The sequence below is a fragment of the Castor canadensis genome, chromosome 9 (assembly GCF_047511655.1).
Source record: "Castor canadensis chromosome 9, mCasCan1.hap1v2, whole genome shotgun sequence".
In the NCBI taxonomy this organism is placed as follows: domain Eukaryota; kingdom Metazoa; phylum Chordata; class Mammalia; order Rodentia; family Castoridae; genus Castor; species Castor canadensis.
This window is the reverse complement of record NC_133394.1, coordinates 91,349,334-91,358,768: the sequence shown is the minus strand read 5'-3', so window position 1 is coordinate 91,358,768 and position 9,435 is coordinate 91,349,334.

The window sequence follows — 9,435 nt, the reverse complement described above, 5'->3', positions numbered from 1 at the left end:
AGAGCTAAGGATGCTGGTATCTGAAGCTATACTCAAAACTCCAAGCTAAAACATTTGGGAGCTGACTGAAGGGTTCCCAGAGTGACGAAGGACTGAAACTGTAAGAAGCTCAGACTACGAGGATGACATCAGTTTGAGTAGGCAAGAGACACCAGAGAGGCTGAAACCATCAAAGACAAGAGGCTGTGAAAAGCCAAAAGCAGGAGCCATGACTGTAAGGACTGCAAGCCCTGCTTGCTAGAAGAGTGTGAGAGCTGCTAAGAGTTGGAGAACAGGAGATCCTAACACCCCTAGTTCAGACCTCAATTCTTCAAGGATAATTGATCAGAGGGAAAAGGAATGAGAACATTCCCAACACTAGTCACAGTCTATCATCTTGGAGGTGACATACAGTTACTTCTGCCATTACCTGTTCATCAGGATACAGATCACCATTATCTACCCCCAAGGAGTTTACTCCACCGTTAATATCAGGAAGAGAGGATTGCTGGGGGCAATTCCACAGGCTGCCTTTCTCACATGAGAGTAGCTTTCTCCTATTCAGCAAACCTCACTCTTTGTTGTCTTGCACTTTGCTCTTGGATCCTCTACTTTATTGAGACCTCTGAGAATGAGTCTGCTAGTGAACATGCAAGGTTTCATCTTTTAGAAGGTTATGGTGTACAGAGATCACACTGCAGTAGAGGGATGAAGTATAAATCAGGATTTTGGACAGGTTTTTTTTTTTTCAACATCACATCAACATGCAGCTCCCCAGAACTCCAGCCTCTTACAATGACATTAGAAACCCAAGAATGGTCTTCATCATTTTGGCAGTTGTTCCTACTGGAAAATTACAAGCTTTGCATATGAGATTCCTACCTAAGGTATCACTCTCATCACACAGGCCACATTGCCCCTCTCTGGCCTCCAGGCTTGTATCAACATCTGTTCCATGAACTAACAGCCCTTACATACTCTTCTTTCTACTTTTGAGAGCTCACGGTCAAAGTTGAAAACATTCATCTTGGAATGAGGCAAACAAGGGATTATAGGAGTGCTCTATCATAGGTAATGCCTGACGAGGACTGAAGAAGATGGTTGCTGCCTAGAAACCACCCAACCTGAAGAGTCTGGGACAAAGGGCTGAGAGTAGCTTGCTGCAGACATTGGGACAAATTCTGGCTGGCTTCTACTTCCTGAGGCAGGAAATGCCAAATGCAAATTCCAAAATGCAAATAATCCAAGTGATTGGATGCAAAAGGTCCTGGATGCTGCATCTATCTTTGACCAAAAAGAGAAGGCTCCTATGAGGTCCAAAGCAACTGGGATGTGGGTAACAGCAGGTTGAACCACCCTGTTCAGCTTACTTGGTCCCAAAGTGACATTTAAGAGTACAGACTATCTCACTGTGAGCTCAAAACTTGAGTTTGATAACTAAAAACTTGATTCTCCCACTTTAGTTTATAACTAGAGTAAAAAGAAACTTGCTCTATTAGTGGCCCCTTGAAGACTTCTTTCATTCTGTGCAGAATACTCCAAACTCCAGTGAGCCCAATTACTTGTCTCACTTGCAAGCATATGGTAACTCAAGCTCAGATCCTGTTCTGAAGCCTCTACAGGTAAGGCAGTCCTCAACAGGAAAGCCATGTTGAATGCTGTCACCTATGAAAGTTTACCAACTTACATGGCAGTGAACCACCAGGTCTCTTCTCTAGGAAGGACTTGCCAAACCAGCTGCTGGGTAACCTCATCCAGTTCAGAGCACAAGGGCATATAAAATACAGCCATTCAGGCCACCATGGAACAAATGTATGGCCACATGCATGGGGTCTACCTGCCTCTGCTGCCCAATCCTGCTTCTGTTCACACTCCTTCAGGTGTTCCTTCTCTAAAAGTGCCAAATTCAATTTAGTTCTGTTCCCAACAAGCTAGGCTGGAACAGCGGAGCACTGAATGGGGAAGCAGGAGATTTTATAAAACCTCAAAAACAGTCAAGTTAGAATACCCAACAGAGAAGGACAAAAGAAATGTGTAGAGAGATGACTGAGATGTGACAATCCTGACATGGACTAGCTCCAGGCTGTAGGGAATAAGTTGAAGAGACTGGGTTGCTGCAGATACAAAAGCCCCAGCCAATGCCATCTTTGTGGCACCTCATTGGAGTCCTAGACAGGCTGAAGAGCTTCAAAGTGAGCAATTCTGATTCAGGACGAGTTGGTTGCTATGTAAATCTTTGTCAGATTTTAGAAGGCCAGTACTAGAGATGACCCTTGTGACAAATCTGTGGAGCCCCAGAGAGAAGAGATTTGCTCCGTAGTGGTACACTCAGGCCTTCACCTTGGGCAGGCATTACTGAGAGGTGTGCATGACACACTTATCCAACTGGAATCTAGGCATCTAAACATTCCAGAACAAGTGATATTCTTCCCTGTTGAGTGAAGCATTTCTCTTTAATGATCAGTATAGTCTACCACCTCCCAACTTTTAATGCAGTACATTGGAAGGCTTCTAGACATTTCTGGATTAGGATGGAACTGTAAGCTTCTATGAAGTTTCCAAAGGCTCCCTCAAATGTATCATCTTTCCTCTTTCTCTTCCTCTATGAGGCTTCTTCTGCCTTGGGTTCTCATGAAAAGTCCATTTGTATGAGAATTTGTTGGTGAACTCCCATGTTTGAGAAAACGGTTCTCAGAATTCTCATGTCAGAGAATAGATCTATGCCCTATTACTGTGGGCACACTGTAACTTAAGGAATCATAATTACTGTGTGGTTATGAAATGGATTGACCTAAATCTGTTAATTTCCATCTAACTTCACTGTAATAAATTGTTTATTATGGACCATTTACATAAGTGGTTAGGTGACTTTATGGGAACCCATTTTGCTTCCTAAACATGTCAAAGTGGTGAGTGGAATAGGACTAAAAGAGTTCACAATTGTAGAGGGCTTACTGCCCATGGGAAATGATGATACAAGCTACCGGACAGATTTACCCTTCATCTCAGTCAGGCCACAAGCAACCATGTCACACTGAAAACAACTCTGTCAAGGAAGACATAGAGATGTTCCACCAAGAAGTCCCTGGAAGGAAAGACTGGCATCTCAGCTGCAAGTGTGCTAGCCGCAGACAGCCCTCACTGACAGCATCTTCAGAGCCAGCCTTTACTGCAGAAAGCTACTTTGTCTGAGCTCACCCCCTTCTCAAGGACAGCCTACATCTTGTGTTTAAGATGGTTCATAGGTGCTCCACACTTGAGACCAGAGGTAGGACATTGATAAGCAATGCTAGCCCTGGCAATTCCGACCAGATTTATCACGTTTGTTGGGTCTTCACCACAGTTCAGCTTCTCTGGAAAATTCTGCCTCCTTCCTCTCCTTTCCACAGGCAGTGATCACTCATACTCCTCACTCATCCACACCTCATCTCGGCAATGACTTCAAGAGAGCTAATGCTGTGAGAAATGTCAAACGTGATAAACGTCAGAACTCACCCCTTAGCTTCCTTTCCAGAACACACGAGAATCAGAGTGAAAGTACAATGAAAAGGATAAAAAACAGTACTAATTAGAGCACAAGACCATCAGGTTGTATTTTTTAAATGCTTACATATGCTGTTTAAATTTCCTCTGCCTTAAGTTTTCTGTGTACCTATGAAGATACTAGCAATACATCAATACAGAAGAGCCAATACAATTAAAAATCAATATAAGATTGTTGCCTGTGATAATGAAGTTATTGCCTAAGTTCAGCAGGTTCCAATTCAACAGAAATAAGTTTCTGTGGGTTAAATAACCTTAATATAGATTCAAGTTTGTCACTACCTGGAGAAATTAATCAGTTCAAAACTTAAGAAAATCTGAATGCTCTTCCCACCACACAATGTTTTAATATAACGCTCCAAAGTGGATGATATGGTAAAGCAAGCAGCTGTGTGCATTCTACTAAATTCTGATCAGAATCGATCTCACATCCTGTATTCACTTTTTTTCCATCTCATTTATTCTCTTGCTGCTCTGTAGTTACACTATTCCCCCATAATTTAATGCATGAAAATACTTTCTCAGGATGAACTTTTTAGAGAACATAGGTAACTAATCTCAACCACAAAACTCACTTTCTAAGCTGTGAAAAAGGTCATTTTTAAGGAGTTATAGTCCACACACCCATCTACCCAACCACTGCATGTGATAAACAGATCCAACATCTGATCTATGCAGGCAAGTATAATCCTAGGTTCTGAAAGTACAGCAGGAAACCTTGCCCTTGTGCAGTTTGCATTCTAGTGGGAAAACAGTCAGGTAGAGATAAGTACAATGAAGGGCACAAAGCCGGATATGAGTGTATAATTGAGAAGCAATCAGTTATGATTTAAATAAGACTGCCAGACAGTTAATTCCAGACTAGAGTAAAACAAACATCTGAGATTGGGTATGCCAAGAAAAATAAAGAGAAGGAAACATTACAAGATATGAGCCTATACAGACTTGTGCATACATTTGATGTATATAGTTTCCTTGTGTGCATTGAACGGTAGATCAAAACAGTTGACTTACCACTATTATTTTGGTATATAGTGTCAGTCAATACAGAATAATATACTTTGATGTGAATGACTTGAAGCTGTTGAAAGTCTTCATTAGAGATGTTAATCAAAAAGATATTGGAAACACATATATAAATGCCACAATGTATCCCATTGTACAGCAATTATATGCTAATAAATTTAAGGAGCACAGTATTCTATAGCATGAAACAGAATGTAGGTTCTTGAGCTCTTGTCCTAACTCAAGGACATAGGGTCTAGTATCAGGTTGAGGTCAACTTTTCCTCCAATCGCAGGGTGAAGAGACTGCCCATTTGAGCAAAGCCAGTAAATATTGCTGTACAGAAGCATTTTACTTGCATTATTCTTTAAAAATCCATGTATACCTTTGAGAAGTATATTTAGGAAGTTTAACTCAAAGTGTTTTCACACGGACTCTCTAGCTTCTCACAACCATTGTATAGATTAGCTATGAAGCCTGTATGAGTAACTGGGAAACAGATTCAAAGAAAGACTCCTTCTCAAAATCACATTGCAGTTTAGGAAAAGTAGGACCTGAACTTGGATCCACTGATAAATCCAAGTATTTCCATTCATGTTTCTAATCTCCAGTCCTCCATCCATACCCACCACTTCTTACTTCCTTTATCTTTAATGCAACTATAACAGTAATCCATTTCTTGAGATAACAGAATTGCTTGCACAGAGGAGCTACAGAGCACTACCATTTTGCATCACACATTGACACCAACTAGAATGAGCCCACATGGAAAAGAACACAAACTGATTCTCTTCTGCCCTGGGAGAGTCCCAACACAGAAATTATTCCTCCCTATGCACAAGAGATAAATAGGAACATGCTGGTTCTGAAAATGGCGCCATGCTGCTCAATACACAGGTACTTCTAGAAAACAGCAAACTCCATTCCTGTGCCACTATGCTGTCACCAAAGTGGAGTCCATGGAAACATAAGAAGAGCTGACTCCCTCCGGCACCTTGCTTTGCTTTCACCCTTTAGCATCTGTTCCCCCACATCTGTCCGTTTGCTTCTTGACTGTTAAATAGCTTCTGATTGGGGTCATTTGCCTGGAGATCTATTTTCTTGTAAGCTCAAACCAGTCTCTTTCTGGAAAACTCCATGTCCAGGACAGTATTTGGTTAGATATTCATTAGGAGCCTCATAGCCAATCCCTCATTTATCTCACCACAAGCCCTGTAAGAAGCTGTCTGTCTAGCTGAGACTCCAGTCAGGTTAAATTTCCTCAGGGAAGATTTCTGCATGACTGAGTCCTGCCAATTCCTGACTACTACACTGAACTTTGTCCCAGCATACCTGCCCAGGTGTGTACCCCCAAGGCTTCTGATTCCCTCACCTGCACCACTAGCCAGAGAGGAATAGGTACTCAACGCCACCACATCTGATAAGGTGGATGAAAATTAGAGAATCCATTAATAAGACAACCGACTTGGACACCAAGAGATCGATGCACCTCCCATGCAGAAGATGAGTTCAAAGCGAATACATCAGCTTTGTTGACCCATCTAAGCACACAGGGCATGTGTAGTAAAAACACTCTCCAGTATTTAGTGCAGACTTGCTGCCACAGGGAACATTGACTCTTTCTCCACTTTCAGGTTGGAAACCTGAGGGCTGCTTTCATACTGATCTGATGGGTGGCACAGAACAGTTATACAGAAGTCCCCTATTGACCTGAATGAGCAGTGAACCCTTGCTTCCTCATAACCTTTCCAAACTCTTGACAGGAAACATACCAAGCAAAAATATATAACCTCTATGTCTTAAGTTTTTAGGTAGACCTACAATGAAACAGTAGAGAAAGTTTAAAATTTAGCTTTTCCACAGAAGTGGAATCAATAATATGTTCTTCCAGAATCCTAACACCAGAGGAGATCCACTGTCAGCTCTCCTATGGAAGTTCAGTTGAGTGAGGACTGGCCCCACCATTAGGCAAATCCCAAGTCTGCCCACAATCTGACAAGTTCCCAACTCAGGATACAGAATGGCATTTCTACATTTTGTCTAGTCAGTGACTAAACAAGGCACACACAGCCTCTACATCCAGACAGATTTGCACATCCCTCTTATGAGCTCTTAAGCCTTAGAACTCTGACCTATGAGGAAGTGTGGAATACCAAATTTTGTACTGTACTTAAGACAGAAAGTACTATGAAATAAGCCTTGATATTATTCACTATTTATCTCCATCACATTCTGAATACAAGGACAACAAGAGGTACCGTTTGTCATTTTGTCCAAAAGGCCGGAGCTTAGCGACAGGGTATGCTAACCATGTCTGCCAACCATCACCCTTTCACCCAAAACTGACAGATATCAGTCTTCATTCTCTGAATCTCACAAATCATGGCACCTATCGGGAGGCCAGGCATTACTGGACACCTGCACTTTCCAAGGGCCATCTTGCTCCCTGTCAACTTTTACCACTAAAGAACCACAATTTTACATCAAAATATTCCCAGTGTTAAATATCTCCTTCACAATATTTCTAAGAAGAGCACACACATCAAAGGCAGGTATAATCCTCTAACTTAGATTTGTAAGTTTAAGGCACCTATGAGCATCACTAATACTGTTCTGGATTAGGAAAGAGAAATACAGTTACCAAATGCAAAATGGAAAAACTACTTGCAATTTCAAAGTATCTTGGGTCTCCAGTATTGTGGCAGCCATGATAATGACCTCTAGGGGCCCCTGTGTAGAGAGCAGTAATTGATGAGTAGCTCCAGCTGTTTCACTGTAAATCAGATTTAGTGCAGTAGTGGCTCAATGAGAATATATACTGATCCCTAGGTGATGGCCAACTGTCTTGTCATCTGATTAGTAGCTAGGGTTATGAATAAGAAATCAGTACAGATGGTCTAGGAAAGCATGCACAAATGTCCTAAACACATATTCTGATTATACATTAGGATACATGATAAAAAAAAAAAAAACCCAAGTGAGAAACAGGACAACATGAACTGGCACTGATCATCAGTCTTTTCACCAAAACACCAAATATAGTGCCCATGGTCTAGATATGGAAGGCACATGTGTGCTTCAGAGTATCAACTGCTTTCTAAGGAAAGCCTAGCTACTGCCACCTCTGACAACCCTGTTAAAAGAAACTGAGCCCGCAAACTAGCACTGTATGTGAAGGACAATAACTTGTCACTCGGTAGCAATTTGACAACATTAAGACACTTCCATTCCAGCAGTTCACGCTCATGTATACTTTTCTTCTTTCTTCTTTCCAAGCCTCAACTGCTTCCACTGTGGGTCTACAGACATGCTTTATACACAAGCATGAATTGTTATACAGCAAGGCATGTCACCCATGATGTTAGGTCACAGGAGGTCCAAACTGGGACCTGGACTGTGGACTTGTCTCCTTATAACACACACCACATTCAGAAGCAGGGAACCTTCTAGTATAGTGAGAATGCTTCTGCAATGCATTCTGACTGGCAATTCTCAGTAGACATACTAAAAGTTCATGAGGCCCTCCTTTACAATGCAAAACATTAAAAATTCATGCATAAGATACTGCCTCCCTAGTAGCATGACAAAAGTGGCTAAAGAAGTGAAAGCAATAGTAGTCCCATATTCCATCACAACAAATGAGCCACTGAGTGACTCGTTCATCTTTGTGATAGTAATACAGAATTTGAAACAGAAAGCTGGAGTACTTTTCAATCTAGAAGCAAGGTAAAAATATACATCTGTAGCATGTGATCCACTCCTATGTCCTCACATGACTTCAAAAATCAGACTGCATAGAGCCTGATGTCTCTCCCAGACTCCAGACCTGCCTCAATTTCCCTCAGATACACACTTCCCCAATTTCTTAAATATTAAATCTGACAAATAGCTCCAGACACAAACCAGCAGTTAGAGGTTTGGCAACTCAACTCAAGACTAAAGCTATAGAATTAATTCAGATTTGAGAGTAAGTTTGTTTATACCTGTATATACCACAGACTATTCCATTCAAATAATTGAATATCATCCATGTAAGTCCAGAGTGGGGACTAGGCTCAGCCTCTGAAATCTTAGGTTGGTTATCCATGTGACCCAGTGTCTATGCTTTATGGAAACTCCTTTTCAACACTTATCCCATACCACCATACCACCATTCCTAATGTTTTATGGTAGCAAAGTTATCTCACATTTCCCAAGTCAATATCTGAGATTCCACTATTCTCTTCACATTCTACTATATGTTTCGTATGTCTGCAATGGACTTTCAGAGCATAGGTATTCACTTATGCCTCCATCAATTCCAGCATCATCCTGCCTTCTATATGCTCATTACATCAACAGATGGGATCTAATAGTCTCTGAACTTGAAAACAGATCTTTGAAATTACCCAGAGGATAAAGAAAACCTGAAAACAGATCTTTGAAATTACCCAGAGGATAAAGAAAACCTGAAAACAGATCTTTGAAATTACCCAGAGGATAAAGGAAAATCCTTTCAACCCCAAGTGCTCCTCAGCAAGGCACATAACCAGACTCTGAAGTCAAAAACAAAAGAATTTTGAAGCACTGAGGAAAGCATTGAGTCTCATAAGGAATTCCTTCTTAGAGCATCAGTAAATTCAGCACAACCTCTGTAGACCAAGAGAGAATAAGATGTCAAAGTACTAAAACATGTACTGCATACCAAGAATGTTTCCATTTTAGAGACTTTCTATCTCCAGTTGTGAAGGTCACCATTGCCAAGCATAGTAAAAACTGAAAGAAATTCAACCTTACAACAAAGGAAATCAACCTGGAAGTGAATAGGTAATTCCATGAAAACAAATACAACAAACTCACTGACAGAACAGATATACACAAGTAGAGGAAACTACAACTACCAGAAGCCATCAAACTAAAACTAGGAAG